General features: G+C 41.0%; 2 long non-coding RNA genes across 2 annotated transcripts in view; one reads left to right on the top strand and one right to left on the bottom strand.

The window, feature by feature from the left end:
• Nucleotides 1–17695, top strand: part of LOC139800796 (uncharacterized) — a 34057-nt gene that overhangs the window by 15362 nt on the left and 1000 nt on the right. The window contains exon 2 of the long non-coding RNA XR_011727935.1: nucleotides 13868–13966. This is a non-coding gene — a long non-coding RNA (uncharacterized lncRNA). The remainder of the gene's footprint in view (nucleotides 1–13867; nucleotides 13967–17695) is intronic.
• LOC139800795 (uncharacterized) overlaps nucleotides 9950–17695 on the bottom strand; it is a 47988-nt gene continuing 40242 nt past the window's right edge. Inside the window, exons 3-4 of the long non-coding RNA XR_011727934.1 lie at nucleotides 15149–15261; nucleotides 9950–10138 (exon numbers count right to left, since the gene is read on the bottom strand). This is a non-coding gene — a long non-coding RNA (uncharacterized lncRNA). The remainder of the gene's footprint in view (nucleotides 10139–15148; nucleotides 15262–17695) is intronic.

Below are 17695 nucleotides of genomic sequence, written 5' to 3'. Positions count from 1 at the left end.
CCTGCCATGTGGATGAGTTTAGTGCACAATAAGCTGTGTGGTAAATAAACACGTTTAGCATGCTCAAAAATAGATAGCAGGCTCAAGAGTTTTATGACACATCCAGATAGATGCAGCCAGAGAGTTGCTGCAAATTGGCTGATTCAGGGTAACTCATTGATGTGACCCAGCTTTAGGGGCCCACAAGCAATTTTCTACAGGACACCAAAATATTCTACCAAAAGCCATGCAGGCAAGGAACAAAATGCCACCACCCCCCTCCCAACTCCACGTACATCTCCACAGCAATCCTCGTGGTGATGCTTTCAAAAAAGCAGCACCAATTTAGAAGGCAGCACTGCAAACTCTCCTTAGCTGATAATGCCCCCAAGTCATGCCAAGCTTTCCAGCTGCTTTTAAAAGCTGCTTCTTCTTTCTGGGTCTCACTCACGTACAACATGGTGCTGAATTTCTAACCCATTTTCTGTTAGACACAACATCCCCCAACTTAGGTGGTTTGCAGTGGCAGTAATGAGTACCCCGGTGGGTTAGGGACTGGACTGCCCACTCATCTCTTACAAATTACCACAGATTTAAAGAAGGAAAACTATTAAGGAATCTATAAGGACTTAAGCCTGGGTTTTACAGCCACCCTTGCCCTGGCTGAGTCAACAAGAAAGCACTCTACCTGACTAATTGGGACTAACTCTGCCTTCTGACATCCGTGCCTTCAGCTCTTATTCTGAGCTACTCAGAGGAGACTTGGGAATGTTTTAAATTATTGATGAAGATAGGAAACCTATCTCTGAAACGCCTTTGGCAAACTCTTAATATTCTGGGATTTGGCATTGCAAAAAACAATGCCTCTCCCTCCCTCAAGCTGTTGATGTCTCTCACCCATTTACTCGCACTATAAAATTCCAATTTCTGATTAAGTCCATACAGTATGGAGAGGGAAATGGAAAGTGCACTGTTTAGAGCTCTGAAAGCCTCCAGGTAATCCATCTTTGGCGCCAGAGTCTGCAAACCCCTCCATTTGCAGAATTTTCATTGATGACAGAAGTCCTCAGAGAAGCTGACCCAAAGCAGTCAGTTGTCATAAACATATTGGATAATTATCTTAATTATTTACAATGGCACCTGTAAGCAAGCCAGTACTGAATGCACAGGTCCTGCCCCGGACAGCTCACGTTTTAGTCAGACATTAACACACTGTGTAACATGCAAAGCAGAGATGACTTAAAGGCTGCCAGGTGAATTTATTAATATTTTAGAAAAGGGCTCACTAGCAAAGAGTGTTATTTGTTTCGAACTCTTTGTCATGAGAGTGTTAAACCTGATGAAGCATTACATGGCAGAGATGCCTTCCCCCCACAAACATATATAAGGCAATATATTTAAACACGACAAAGCCCTACAGAAATCTTCTAATTATTTTTATAGAATCATTCCAGTTGGAAAGGTCCTCTAAAATCATCAAGCCCATCTTCTTTAAACTCACAGGGTTTCAGATTAACTGCTTTGGCTCAGGCTGTGCTAACTGTGTCTTCAAAATTAGCAAATGCCAGGGAAAGCTCCTTCAGTACCTTGGGAGAGTTTGGGACCAAGTCACCAAATCCAGAAGTGTTAAGAGCTTCTGCTCATTTTCAGCTTTGGTGGCTCAGGAGATTGTTCCTCACAAATGACATTGAAGTGTCAGTTTGCTAGGAGTGGGACTGATCTGTCTCAAGTCCCAGGCATTGGTTTGCCATTCAAACAAGTTTCTTCAAGATATTACATGTAAACATAGTCCCCCAAAATCTGCCCCAAGATGTAGTCAGCAGTGTGTGTATATGTACACACAAACATATTTATTACAAATCCACACAGATTTTGGTCTTTCCTCATAAAAACAATTCTGCCTGGATGAGGGCACCTGACCATATTGAGAACAGTGAGAGAAGTCAAACTTGTCTTTAAGCTATGGATTTTGCAAGTGCTGACTGCCAAAATGTGTTTTTTCAGCTGGTTGGTGTACGAGTCATTCGTTAATCAGCCATCCTTTATTATCCATTAGTGTACATTAAGCTAAAAAAAATTGATTTGGACCAAGAATTCCATTCTTCCTGTCTTATCTAATTTTCTGTTCTCAGAGGAAGTTTATATTTTTCCATTTGAAAGGGATAGAATTACTGCAAAAGGTCTGCCTGCACTGACAGATCTAGCTTTCTTTTCCTCCTCAACAGCTGGGTTATTATTAGAGCTGGCAGAATAATTCATAATGAATAATTTGACATCTCTTTTTCCATACATATATCACAAGTTGCCCACATTTATTTGTTACTCCAAATTATTAACCGCAGACTTTCTGCCAATAACTCCCTCAGGGGCATTACTGATGCAACATATTCCTTGTCCCCCCAGTAAGGAAATCCTTTAATGCAAGTGGGAAGCATTAATTACCCCCTATTTAAAGGTAGTAACTCATTGTCTGTAATCATTCCTCAGAGACAAATGCCAGTGTGATGACCAAAACTACTGCAGAGTTTCAATTTAGCATTGGATGCAAACTCCCTGAGAACACAAGAAAAAGCAGTTTTAGGTTTTTGGGTCACATCCCAGCAGAAAGAACTTTCTGTTGGATTATGGTCTTTCCAGGACTGCTTGTGTCCATAAGAGATCACTTCTGCCTTCTCTAACAGGTTCAGGAAGCACTGGAGTCTTTAAGGCACTGAGTGTGATCCTTGCATTGTGCTCACACTATTCTGAAAGGTACCCCCAGGAGGCTTCTAAATCAAAGACAAACACCATCACATGTAAAGGAACTGCTGGGTGTAAAACCAGGTCAGCCTGGGTTTGGTACAAATGCAACAATCAGAGTCTCAGTCTAGAGATTTGGAGAGTACAAGGGCTTGCATAATGCACTAAGATTTGTCTGGCCATGACTGCATGAAGGCTTTTAGTTTTTTTAGGTTCAACAGGTGAGTTTAAACAACCTGTTTAACATAAAACATAAGGCTAAAAACCAGAAGTAAGCTAAACATATTGGCATTCTGGGACCTTATGCTGAATAATTCATACATAAGGTACTGCAGAAAAGAAACATATGTTTTTGGTCCACAGTGACTTTTTAAGCAGAACATTTAAGAACCAACCTCAAACATATACATCCAGCAAAAACATTTTTGTGCAGAGTGAAAAGAGGTCATTACAACTGCAGTCTACCTCTATCTTCACCGTTTCCCATGGTGATTTAAATTTCCTTATTTGATTTTTCCTGAAACAAACCAGGAAAGTTTACGAAATCTCATCTAAAAGATTTAGGTGCTACCACTGGTTCCAGCACAACTGTGCCTACCTCATTTTGATACACTAATGGCAGATGCAATTTTGATGTATTAGCAGACACAAATTCCCTACCAAAAGTGAGCACCAGTTGAGGTCCAAACCATCTACTCAGGAGTTGTCGTACTACAGCCATCAGTGCATCAATTCTCTCCTCGGTTGTTCTGAATACAGTCTCCTACTGAGCACCATATGTGTGTCTGATAGCTGCCATTAAAAATCATCATTGCACACACCAGTCCCTGAAATACAGTCAGTGGAAAATAAACTCAGAATCCCAGCGTGGTAACTGCTGGCAAACGAAGACTTTTAGTACTATACTCAGCCAAAGTACACAGCTACTTTACTCTTGGCTAATGTTGCATCCTTTCTGAGACACCTAAACCTACCTGCAAAGTGACAGCATTGCTGAAGTTACATCTTTAATCACAGCAGTGGTTAAAAGCCAAAAGTAAGCTAAACATATTGGCATTCTGGCACCTTATGCTGAATAATTCGTACGTAAAGTGCTGCAGAAAAGAAGCATATGTTCTCAGTCCATAGTGCCTTTAATATAAAATATTTAAGAATTAGCCTTGGATGCATACATTCTACAGTAGCCACTGGTGTGGTGGGTGTCAGAAAGTCTATCTGTACTTGCAGATGCTTATTCTCTGTATTAATACTGCATGTACATATTTATAGCAAAGAGTAAAATCCATACTGCAAAGAAATTGCTGAGGTTATTCAAGCACGGTGAACACTTCTTTACAGTGGATGTGAATGGTAACTCACACTTTCTTATGGGCACTACAGGAAGCATATGCAAAGCTGCACTTCCTCAGCAAACAGACAGCAACAAGGATGTCAAAATTTACAGCCCCTTTATAGCATCCAATCTAACTTGTATTGCTTTACATTCACATACAAGGCTTTGAATCCTGCCCCGTTACATCACCGAGATCAGAATGAGACCCAGCATATCTGGAAACACACCCAGACACATGCACACAACAGAAGAAACCTTCTGGCATATCTGTGAAGAATAAGCCTTCCAAAAAAAACATCCAGTATACAGATGAGCCCTCAAATTAGTAGAGAAAGCATGACGACTTCAGCAGTGGTGGCTGATGAAGAGACACACACATATACACCTCTGCCACCAATCGTGCTGCTAGGGCATTCATCAAATTAAGTACCAAGAGGAACAACACCTCTGATATCTCTTCATTTGGGGCTCCAGTAAATGAGGCACTAGATTAGGCCTGACAGAGGCCTAATGCAGCTTGAGCTTTTCCTGGTGTAATTAATTGGAACTTCGCCAGCTTGACAAATTGGAATGATGAATCTATCTTGTATGAATAGAAAAAAAAATGCATAATCAGTCAAAGATTTAGTTAAGACAGCTTCTCTCTGACTCCCTGCCATAGCTAAATCCATTAAGGCGAGGAAACATCACTTTAAGAAAAGGCACTGCTCTCCGTATGTTCAATTTATAACTTTTTGTTCTTGAATTTAATGGAGCAGTCAACCTGGACAGATTTGACTTTGGAGAGGTGAGGAAGGGGAGGTGGGAAAGGTTGTTTTATTTTTAGCATTCTAATCTTCCCTGAGCCTGGGTAGTCTGGGAAAGAAAAGAGTCACTTCGGTCTGCACATGCATCTCTGGGTTTGGATTTTACATCTTTGGGGTTACACAGGGGAATCTAACAAGAGTGCCCCCCATGCTCTGCCACCAAGATGATTCTGTGATAAAACTCACTCGTCAAGTTTTTCCCCTGCTAACTTGTTTAATTGCTGGTAACATTCAGGCTTTGGAGGATGTGATAGATTGACTGCTCCGCCAGCACTCCTTTTTCCTCTCTAATTACCACCTAGTTGTAAAGGCTTTTTCCTGACACATTTAATGGAGAGGCAGGAGGAAAACAGGTTTTCTTACTTTTAAAATATATTTTTATCATTCAGCAGTTATTTTCCATATATTTAATTTAAACCATGTGCTTCCCTCCCTCCATCTCGCTTGTTCCGCCATGAGACCTGAATTTCAAAGAATCAATTAAGCAGTTAATATCCTCATTTGTACTCAATGTTTAGAGAAACTTTACATTTCCTCTCTGAGGCCGTGGGCTGCAAAATAAGTTACTTATTTTGAGAGCTGACAATGATGGTTTTCATTTCAAACAATCCAGAATTCCTCCTTGGCTTGCACATGCAAAAGTGCCAGGCAAACGTTGAGCTGACATAATGCAAATGACTGGCCATAGATTTATTTGACAAACAGTTGAGCAGACAGCCCTATATTGCACTCACTTGTACCCCACACAACCCCACTGGAGCCAGGAGGATTTTGCTGGCAGAAACAAGAGCAAAATTAAACCCAAACACTGCGGTTCATCCATTGAGCCATTCACTGCTGGCCACTGGCCAACCTGACAGCCACATTTAAATAAGCCACCTGCTGAGCAGGGAGTTTAAAGACCTAAGTGCTGGGGAGAGCTTTAGCCCCAAAGTATACTGAACTTAGGCAATAAGGCGTGAAGAGAAAGGATTTTAGTGACAAGAGTACTAGAGGCCATACTATGGTCCCACCCTCTTGTTTTAGGGCAGATACAGAACAGTTTCTGGGATATGCTACCTAAAAATCTATCAGATTGAAGGCTTGTCCAGAGTACCCATTGTCTTAAGAAGTGAACGCTCAAATTTCTTTTTGTTATCTCTAATAATGCTGTAGCACAGGAATGCTTATGCAGAACATGTGATTTTCATCTGTTTAGATAATGTTGTTATTATTCAACAGAGCTGCCTGAGCTGTGGCAGAGGCAGAAATCCATTCCCAGGAAAGCTGTGAGAGCCTTCTCCTCCTATGCACTGCCTTACCCTGTCTACAGCACCTTACAATCCCTTTTGACTTGCTCCATCCCCTCCTTGCCAATTTTAACAAAGATGTCTTTAAGCACCCAGACACTGAAACTGGACCACACTCCTCTGCTATTGATTATGTGTGAAAAAATAACAACTTCCTGCTATTACCAGTCCTGTGCAAAAATCCCTCCAAAGAGAACAAAGTGACAGAGAAGCAAGCAATTCTGCTGTTCCTGCCTGTAACAACAGCAGATTGCAAAAGTGTTATTTGGCTCTTTCTTAACCCCAAATTGTTCAAATCAAATCAGCTATAACCAAGTTAGAGCTGCAAAGACCCCTGGGAGAAAGGCTTGTGCAGAGCTCCCCCAGCAGTCAGAGGCTCTCAAACTGGGCTGCTTTTCCTTTCAGCTTCAGAGGGGTACACCTGATGCATCACAGGTAATTCAAATACATAACTTCATTCTTTCCTCATCTGCACTAATACTGCTTAACTTTTCCCCTCCTCAATCTTGGTTCAGAAAGCCCCTGGTATGGCCTTCTGCCACTGGAAACTACCAGTTCAAATTGTATTTCTTTACCCTCAAACCACCAAATGAATGCCTTCTGACTTGGAGGTGGTGACATGGAGGTTATTCAAGTCAAGTTCAGAAGCTGACTCATTGCCCATTACTCACAGAACTGCCAGTCCACTTTTAACCTCCTCAGCCTGTGTTTAAAACCAAATATCCCCTCAGCTATGCTGCTAGGAAACACTTTGAGAACTTAATTCAACTAAAATGTTATTTTCAGCATGGGAAATGTCCTGTTTAGATATAGTGTGTGAAAAGCAAATAATTTTCATGTCAAAGGACTTGAACCTGTGCTCATTACTGTGTAATACATAATGGTACTCCTTCAATGCAATAGGCATTTAAGGGTTAATGATCTGCCAATTAAAAGGATGTAGCCAAAAGATCTTAGAAATATTACAGCAACATACTTGTGACAGAAGGTCTCGCTTTCTGAAGTGTTTCTGCAAGCATTATCCAGGAGTGATTTGAACATCAGGTCATCCATTCCTGATCACATCTCAGCCCCTGCCCTGACAGTGAGAATGATGTGCCCAGTGCTCCCTGCATCGTGCTGTTTGCCAGCTGTGATTTGCCCTTTGTGTAACAAGCAGAACAACCGAGACCAGCAGTGAGCTGCTTTACCCTAACACAGCCTGTGCTTGTGTTACCTCACACAGGACCACAGGAGGCTCCGGAGACTACAGAAGTACCCTGTGAGCTGTTTGTACATACACACACCACGGGCAGCACCTCCCTGCAAATCCACATGCACACCCAACCTCTGCCTTTGCCCTTGGCTGCTTCTTGATGCAGAGAACTGCACTAAAATATAAAACCTGCAGAAGTTCAGGAAATGTCTCTGTCTGGGTGTTTGGCTCCAAAGGGTATTTCAGGCTGAGAGAACTGCAGAAATTTCAATTCACGCTTCGAGTTCAGTTTTTCCATATCTCAACACTGAATACCTAATCCTTCGTGCACATACCTGTCCCTTACATAGGAGGTTTCTTTTTTACTGTAGAGATTTCAGTTCAAGCTTTGAGTTGAATTTTTTCCTATCTCCACACTGAACACCCCATCCCTAGTGCAAGTGCACACACCTGCCCTTTGTACAGAAGGTTTCTTTTTTTGTTGTTTTTTTTTTTCTTAACTATCCTTTCAACACAAGGATGATCAATCACCTCTGTCTCTTCCTAGTCATGTCCCTATTACAGAAGATCCTGTTCCAATAAATGATTAGTATGTGCAGAATGCATTAAAATGAATTATAATAGCAATCTGATCCCCAGTGCCTCAGCAGAACCTTTCCATCACAGGTGACAGCTGGTTCCCTTGGGCTCAGCTCTGGAGAGAGAGCATCAGACCTCAAAACTCAATCCAATAACTTTGTATGAACCCAGCCAAGTACACAGAGCGTGCAGCTCTTCCGTTGTCCCCAAACTAGGAAAGCTGTACCTCAAAGGCTGCTCAACAAGCTGGTATACACAACCTTGGCTCAAATAAATGTAAGTGCAGTTTTCCATACATTATGTGATTACAGCCTCTATCTGCCTATGGTGCTGTGTTTTATTACAGGCCACCAAAAATAATTAGTTGGTGACCCAGAAAACCGATATATAAAATCCTTTTAATCACCAATATGGCTTTCAATTATATAGTGTAAACTTATTAACCTTTTTACTGCTGAGATTTGATTTATGGAATTCCTGCTGCATTACCATTACAGGAGAAGATAGAAAGTGGCTCATATGACACGTTGGGATTAACAACTGATAGCTGGCTTTGCCATCACAGTCTCACAGAGCAAAGGCAGCACCCTGCAAGTCCCCAGGGCCTCATTTCTATCAGAGGTGTGTGAAAAGTTTGCTCTCTGGAGTAAGCCTGTAATTCCTGTCACTTCATATACAAGCCAGAACACACAGGCCAGTTATGGCTTTCAGAAGTGTCATGTGAGCACTTCCTGCATTAACAAAGAATAAGGGGAAAGATACAGCTGCATTTGTAGCTCTTACTTGCCTGGTCAGAAATACTGGTACATTGAATGGAGACTCTGGGGAATTCTGCTTCATGGGATTTAATTTCAGCTTTATTCAAAGGCTCAATATGCAGAAAATGACTATTTGGAAGGGTGCATTTGTATTAAGCAGTTTTCAAATATGTTCTGCTTTCATTTTAACTGGACAGGTATTTCCCCTTTTTAACTGTAATGAATTTTTTCCCCCCTGGAAATCAGAGCTTGCCCAGGAAATTACAAATTGGTGAGAGGGTTTGTTCACCTTTTCCTGGTACAGAAACATTTAGTGTTTTTATTTTTTTTTTACAAGTTCTTAAGCATTCCTGGTCATCTTCCCATGGGGCTGTGTTTCTACAGATAACGCAGAGATCAGCAGAAGAGACAAAGAGGCCACAAGTGGAGCCATGCTAATTAAGAAGCCAAATTGCTAATCTGAGCTAGATGATGCATCAAGATCCAATAAAAGATACAAGCATCTAGAAGATAAATACAACCATACCAGACTTCATTGAATCAGCCAAAGATGGGAAGTCCTGTATTTCTAGCCCACACACAGCATTTCATTCAAGCCTCAAGCATATACATGGAAAAAATAATTTTGGCCAAGACTTCCATTTGCAGTTCCCCTCCCATTTATTGTTTAATGACAATAAAATAGAATACCAACATTCTGTAATATAATTTCTGCTGTTGACACCCAATTACCTCTTTCAGTCTCAGGGGGACTTAAAAAAATGTAGAGATTTGGCTCAAATTTTGCAAATAATTTTCAAATCCCACCCTTTCTCAATCTTAAGAGCCATCTTACAGTTAGGCTATTTTTCTGGAGGTTTTAATCCATAAGCACCCATAAAAAGCACAAAATACCAAGGTGAAATAACCAATATGCCCCACAAACTGGGAAAAAGAAAGACCCAAACCCTCATTGTTCAGTCAGGTTTTTGTTGTTCAATCCCAAAAAGCTTTGAAAGCTGCAGTGAGGACAGACTTTGTGGGTAGGTGCTTTGATAACCAAAATGGCAAAAGCCATTGTTTTTTTAGAAGGGAAATGCTGATATCTGCCACCACCTTTCTCAGGATTAAAGGCTACTGAACAAGACACAGCTTCCCAAACAGCCACTGCCTTTCCTGCAGAACAGGCAGCCTGGTTCCCTTTGAGCACTCCTCAGGGTCAATGTTTTTTTTGCAGCTACAGATTTGTCATGGTTCACTCCAACCCACAGACTGGGCAAAGACCCCCAAATCCAGACTGCCTGGGTCATACCTGGACATCCAGCAGATTTATCCCCAAGGTCAGCTCTGACATCTCCTTCTCCACAAGCCAAGATTTCTAGTGCAGCACAACACCATGTGTTACTGCCATCCAACTCACACCAGCTCCTCTGAGTGCTAATAAGGCCCATCACAGAGACAGCAGGACTCTTAAGCATATTCTGTGAAACAAGGAGAATAAAAAAAAAAATCAATGGCACTACATAATCCAGTCAGTGCCTTTCTTTGCTCACAAATCTTCATTTGTTCAGCTGGGAAAATTATGAACTGTCTAGAAATAATACAGTAAAGGCAGTCAATGACAATTATAGAGCAAAGACTAATAGAGATGGTATGAATCTGGTATATTCTGTTCTGCTGAAGCCCATTTATAATTTTAATAAAAACGGTAACACTTTACGATAAGTGGACATCATTTAATGCTCAATTACTATGAAGTTCCTTTGGAAATATATATTAAATGCAGCAGCTCTGTATTTATACCAGGAGGGTTCCTTAAGATTGATGTTATCACAGCAAATACTAGGGGAATATCAAGTCCAACACCAGTGCATTGAATATTCTTGCCCTCTGGGTCAGATATCCTTTCCTCCCCCTCCCTGACATTTGAGACAATTCCTTAACTATGTGGAAAGGAGCCACATGAATTATATAAGTTCTGCATTTTTTGAAAAAAGGCATTTGCAACACAGGCCTGTGAGGCCTTTAGCAATGATTAACAGACAATTTTGAAAAACAAAATAAAAAACTACAGCTCCTAAGCAGGCAGTTTTCTCTTAAAGGACAGGAGATTTCTAAGCCCCTACACTTACAAAAGAAGCATTATTTCAGATAAGCACAAAGCCTTTACAGCAGAACCAATTTCATTTTACTGAAGATTTCTCTTAGCAAGAAAAATACCTCAAGCCTTTGTCTTCTACTTGAAGAACTCCTTCTGCTGCAGCACCTTTAGTCCCACCTTACCCCCAAAGTTTGCCACGTAGATCTGAGCCCTCAAATTTGCTCAGCACAGGTGGAATTCATTACTCCACAAAGGAAAGGAGGAAAAGAGGATCTCCCTGGTCACCTACAGCTGTCTGCAGCCATGATTTCAGCCACAGGTGTTAGCACTGTGACTCACCACTACTCTTTCCTGGAATACTGTTGGGGAACTTGTTTGTTCCAGACATATTTTGTGAGAAAAAGCAAGGAGATGTGATCAGTGAAGCAGCAAATTGACCCCTAGCTGGCTATGGCTGGACCTTGCTGAAGAAGCCTTAAACCGGAGGCTACAAGATCTGCTAGCAACAGTTAGCAGCAGAAACAGCAAAAATGGCTGGATTTGGTCTGGAAAGGCTGGAACACTCTTTTCCCCAGACTTCTGAGCAGCTTAGACACTGGCAAAATAGCCCATAAATTACTTCAGCATGGGAAATGAATTTTAATATCTTTCTCTTTGATGCTCATTACTAAACACGTCATGCATTATCAAATATACATCAGTGGATCATCCTTCCTCCTTTTAGATTTTACAGGCTTTATTTTACACTGTGACTTTAATCAACAAGTCCCTCAACTCTGACAGGCATTCAATAAAGATTATGCCCTCATCCAGGGTCACCAGTTCATTTAGGAACTCAGGACAAGGTATTTGTATTTTGTTGCACTCATGTTCTCATCCTGTTCAAGGTGATTACAACATCAGATTGTGTCCCGTGTTTCAGTACCTGAAGATGGAAGGTGATATGAGGTATAATGCTAGCAGGTCAATGCTTTCAATAAGCATTCATCTGTAAACAAGTCCTGTGAAACACTGCAGCAGTGTGAAAGGAACCTGCATCTTAATTGGGTAGAGTGAAAAGCCATAGGGCCCATAAATATAATGTGCAGGTTATCTGTCTTGCCAAAAGGAGGAGGTTTGTTACATGAAGGACACATTATCCTTTTCTCTTCCTATGATTCAGCATGGTAAGTAGTCATTCCTAATTGGCTTACAGCTTAGTATGAAATATTAGGATGCCACACAATGTGATGACACAGCTGGATTCCTAAGGGAAGCCAAAAGAGTGATCTGAGAACAGAAGAGGGACAAGAGCAGATGTGGGTCTGGAAAAAAATTGTTGTAGCTTACAGAGTAGAATGTCATTCTTTATCCTTCTCCTCCCCTGTACAGCATGCTGCGTACAGCACACCACTCTCCTGGTAGAAAGGCAAGAGAGCTGTCATTTCAGAGCTCCTAAATAAAACGTGGGGGGAAAATGGGATTGCAGGGAGTATTGAAACAGGAAGAGGCAAGCAGGCTGAATAAATCTGGGCAATAGCTGCCTCGTCATGAAAAATACACTGCACAAATTTCCCCTCTCTTTGTGAGTCCAATGATGATTTCCTCAAATTTATTCTCGACTGGAAAGTATTTGCCAAATTACCTATTCAGACAATCTGGGGGTCACTCACAGAAGTTTGGCAGTCAGGAGGCAAGCCAGTGGGCACCCAGGTCGTATGCTGGGGGCTTGTTTCCTGGTCCTGGCCTTGATTCAGGAAGGTAATTAAACAGCTGCCCACCTGAAGTCAATAGGGCTATTCACATGCACTTAAGTGCTGCTGACGCCAGGCTGAGGGGAATAGACTTCTCAGGGGGAGATTTTTGCTGCAAATACTACCACTAATTCAAAATTCACTTTCTACAAAGTCCTTCTCCTGCAGTCAGCTGAAATTAGCTATATCCGCTCTTGTGCTTGCCAGGAAACTTGATAGAATATTGCCCAAAGTGAACATAAAGGAGAAATAAACACAGCAGAAATTAATAACAGGAGTTCAGAGCAGTAGGTTGCAGAGATGTGTTATAAATTTCATCCAGCTGTAATGCAAATTCTGCCAAATGATTGGGAACATCTCCCTTTTTATATCACTGTTTCACTACATATTAATAGCAACCAGTTACTGATGCAGTACTAAAATATTAATGATATGGTCATAAACCTGAATCAGTGCCTAACTTGGCAGAACAACACAGGGCAACTTTTTAATCACGTGTCAACAAAACCAGTTCTCAGAAACCATTTTGTTAGTGCGAGACCATGTGAGCAGAAGTAATTGCAGGGTTATTTTAGGCACAGAAATTGTTAAGTCTTCCTTGGAAAATCAGCAGCCTCATTGAGGTATACAGTATGGGTGCTCAGATATTTATGCAAGGCTGAGAGAATCTCAAACCAGGCAGAAACAAAGTTCATGCAATTAATTAGTAAGATTTCATCTGCAGCTGGTATGACTGGCTTTTAGATGTACATTAGAGACAAAAGCCTCAAGCCCCTGGGGACTGATTGTTTCAGCAGGATTTAGCTCTTTGTTCTGGACTGAGATGGAATATGCTCACCAAGACAAGAAATCCAAAGGAAAACCCAAAGCTTCTGTACCTGCCTGATATAAAAGCAGGTGAATTATCAACTCTGCATTGAATTATCTGTGAACATGAGAAATTTGGGGATATTCAAAAGATTTAAAAGTCACAGGCTTCTCTTGCTACAGCACCTTTAATATTTTCCAGTCTCCTACCAAAACCACCAAGGACAACCAGGGCAGCTGCCAGCTAAACAAGAAAGCCTTTGGGATGCTTGATTGGATGTGCAAACGAGATAAGCATGTCCTGAAGTCTCCTTGTTTCTCACTTTAGCTATGCTCCAGCAGAACTGGGCTGATCCATTTTATCATTCACAGTTGCCCCCTTCTATGAAGACGGGGCCATATATCTAAGCTCCTTTCAAACACCTTTAATTGAAGCTACAAATTAAGACAAGTAAGGACAGACACAGAAGGATTTTGTGTACTCTGCAGAATTCCCAACTCTGCTAGCAACCCAGAAAGAGTTGGAATACTAAAAGAATATTTTATTTCTCTATTTCCACAAGACACAGCTAATGGCTCACACTCATTGCCAGTATCACTCTTGCCCTATCTCCCATCAGGATCCAAAAGAAGCACTGGAAGAAACTCATCTATAGCTGATGTTTTATGTAGGTTTATTAATACTAAACCAAGGTCTTTGGTTTAAAGGTCTTTCACTACTTCTTCTCTGAGTCACTGCTGCACAAATAAGCTGAATTTGGTCATGACTGAGTTTTCAGTTTAAAAGTGCAGAGAATGGCATTGAAATTAATTATGCCCCAAAATAGACAGGTCCTTTTCTTCTGGTTTTCTAGTGCAGTCACATAAATGAGGGCCCAAAATACCAGTGAGATGTCACTTAACATTGTTAGCACCTGGGAGGCAGGTCTGATCACTGTGACAATGTCTTCACTGTTTGCTGACCAAAGTCACTGCAGCCACTTACAGCAATCATAATCTTTCTTCATTATACCTGCACGCAGATGCCATCAAGGTGTGACTGACACTCATCCCTTTCAGAGTAAGTGATCAAGGGTTCCCATTGCTCTCACATCCATTGGCTCCTTGTTTACTAATGACACAATGGAAATTTTAGTGTTGCTTCTGCTCAGGTGGGAGATAGCAAACATTTACTTGATTGACACCTGTCATTAGGAAAGTTTCTCCTACAACTCAAGTGGTTAATAATGCAGTCTTACTGCAAATCAAGCTGTAAAACAAGATTTTTTTTTTCCTTTACAAAAGCAGAAAAAAAGTGCCCATGTTTTGAAATTTGTTTTAGCAAGACACTGGAAATGCATTGAGCAGCATGTTGACCTCTGCTAGTTGACCTCAGACAACCAACTTTTCAGTTCCTAACAGAGTTAATGGCAAATGTAGTGTTTCAGGGCTGCAAATACCAAAGCAATCAGCATTGGTGAAGCACCACAATGTCAGTTATACCTGCAAACATGCCTGCTACTATTTGGACAACATCCATGGTCAGCTCAGCTCCAGTTCATCCCTTAGATCTTCTTTCTCTCCCTTTTTTCTGTAACCAATGGAGTGCAGGAAGGAGAAAGTCAAGATTCTCTTGGTCTCTCTCCAATATGTGACACAAGGTGCACAAGACTATAGATGGGTCTGTGGAGGCTACAGGGATGGCAGAGGTGCCATCATAAATCTGTATCTTAAAACTTTACAGAGCAGCTCTCACATCTCCCACATCTAAAGTCTACTCTAAAAAAGAAAAATAAAAAAAAAATTTAAATTGTCTCTTGGAAGAAGACAAGTCAAACATAACTCATTGCTTTATTCTTTTTCTCTCTTACCATGCTTTACAGATGATTTTTTCATCTCATTCTTCTGTTTCAAGAAAGAACTTTCTAAATCCTCAGGCAATATTCAGAGCAGGCAGATTCTTCTTTGAGACTTCAAGGCTGGTCTGATCAATTAAAAAAAAGAAGGTTACAGTACATTTTAAACCAAATACCCCATAGTATAAAATTTCAGAGTTCATTCTATAAGAAAAATATTTTTTGTTAGCAAGTAAATGCAAAGAAATGATAACAGGGATTCAACACAAGCCCCTCTCTCATGTGTCCTGTGGGATTCACTGCATTGTTCTCTCTGTTTAAAGTTTAAAATGCAAGGGTAAGGCTGCTGAAGTCCAGGACATGTGAATTGTGTTCTCTGGCTGGAAACTAAGTGCCACAGATCACACAAAATTCTTCCCAGCTGTTTTGCCTCCCCACATTTTTGTCCTTTTTCACTCATAAAAGCTACGAATTGTCTCCAGCCACAGACATTCTCCCAGCATGTGATGTACCACAGGACCCACAATCTTATCTGAGGCTGTCTGGGCCCTGCTGCAGTGTAAACAGTCTTCACCACTGGGACTCCCTTAGAGTCTCTCTTTCCAACAGCAAATTTCCAGTGAAGTACAATTGCTTCCTCAAGGTGAGTGTTCCCTAAAGAATCAGAGCTGACATGACATGAAATTTCCTTCCCCCTTTACCAACTCTGGCTAAATAAACTCATCTTCTGTACAGTAGGACACACTTCATTTTCCTGTCCTTCATTTTCTCCTCCCTCTTGTTGATTCCAAAAGGAGACCACATAGACCAACCATCACAGCCAATTTGATTTCCAATTTTCTGGCTAGCTTTGCAATCACACTCCATTTGTCACCTGAATGCAGGATCGAATTTGCTGCCTGGGTGTGAATGACTTCTGGAATTATCTCCCTTGGACAAGACACCAAAGCAATTCACAAGCAAGTAAACAGAATGCAGAAATACCCCTGAATAGGATTAAGTAAGGTTTCTAAATCCTAATCCTGTTACTACAGCAGCTATCCATTTCTCTTTTCCTTCTTGCCTTCTGGCTAATATTTTCCTACCCAGAACTCAGTTCAGCATCACCACAGCAATCAAATATATTTTGTAAAGTTACTAGGATTGCATGAACACGTAGAGCTTGGCAAGCTGTATTGTAACACCAAAATATGTTCTTGACAACCACTGACCCCAAAAGCTGATGCGATCAAACACATCCCCTCATGAAAGGAAGAATAAGACCGTAATCAGTTTTACCATTTGAAGGAAAATAAATCCTAATCCTTTGCTGTTCTGTGGTATTCCTCTAATTGCTGTTTCCTTACACATTCAATCATCTACAATTTGGTTCCATTGTGTGAACGTCACTTGGAATCAAATCAGTGTTGCGGATGCGACGTCTCTGAACCTTTTAGTCCAGCTGTGAACTTTGGGCTTAATCCTTTAGGGCGCCCTTGTCTAGCGAGCTTTAATGTATATTAAGTTTTATAAAAGGAGAGCAAAAGTGGTCAAAGAGAGATAGTGCAAGATTCTGTGTTTCATAAATTAATAAGCATCACCAACTGCATTGCTTGACCCTTTAAACTCTGTGAAATTAATATAAGTAGACAACCAAAGTGCACTTGGCCCCTGAAGAGCCTTGGAAGTTCACTTAAGCAATCCAAGTTTCCTTAAAGTTTTATAAGCCAGCTTTTAAAGCAAGTCTTTTGTACTTATTACTGGTGACAGTGAGCATTACAACAGCCAATGAACCTTTCCTGACTTCTGACCCCAATATGGTAGAGCACAGTTATCTAGGGAAATATCAGAATCAAAGCTTGTATATTACATTGAGGTCCTGACTCTTGAAAGAGCCCCCCATAGACTCTTCAGAGTATGTCAGTGAAATAAACAGCTAAAATTCTCAGACATCTACTTAGGATGTACAGATATTTTGTTTACTTAAGCACATTTGGCACAGCAACACCCTCACACCCCAGCAAAACCTGAAGCCTCTTAAGAAGAAAGCCACTCTCAGGTACTCTCAGTTCCCTTGCAAGAAGACAAAATTCTAAGATCTTTTATTTAGCCTGGAAAAACACTCCCACTCCACTTGGCAGTGGTGAGTCAAGCAACACTAAGTCTTCATCTTAAGCTATTAATGGATTTAAATTATTAAGTGGCATTAGGTAGGCATGGGGAGGGATACACTCTCTCCTCTTAGCCCTCTGTGCAAGGTGAGACTGCCTTGAACAAAGAGGAAAATGTGTATCCACACCTACTGCCTTTTGGCATTAATCTTGCAGTCACTTGTAATACCTGAGTTAGCATCCTGTAGAATAAGATATCTCACCCTTGCCAGCTGATTATATTGTTCATAATGTAAAAGGTCCTTGCTGAATTATTCAGGTGTTTTTCCCATTGCTTAGGAAGAAAAAAGAGATAGGAAAGCTAAGGCAGCCAGGCACCTAGGAATAAACAGGCTGACAGGCAGCAGTGCCCAGTATTAGTAATTATTGTTGGACTGTAAAAACAAATTAATGATGATGTTTCAGTGAAACT

The sequence above is a fragment of the Heliangelus exortis genome, chromosome 11 (genome assembly GCF_036169615.1).
Source record: "Heliangelus exortis chromosome 11, bHelExo1.hap1, whole genome shotgun sequence".
Taxonomy (NCBI): domain Eukaryota; kingdom Metazoa; phylum Chordata; class Aves; order Apodiformes; family Trochilidae; genus Heliangelus; species Heliangelus exortis.
The sequence above is the reverse complement of the archived record's forward strand: the minus strand, read 5'-3'. Positions and strand labels throughout refer to the sequence as shown.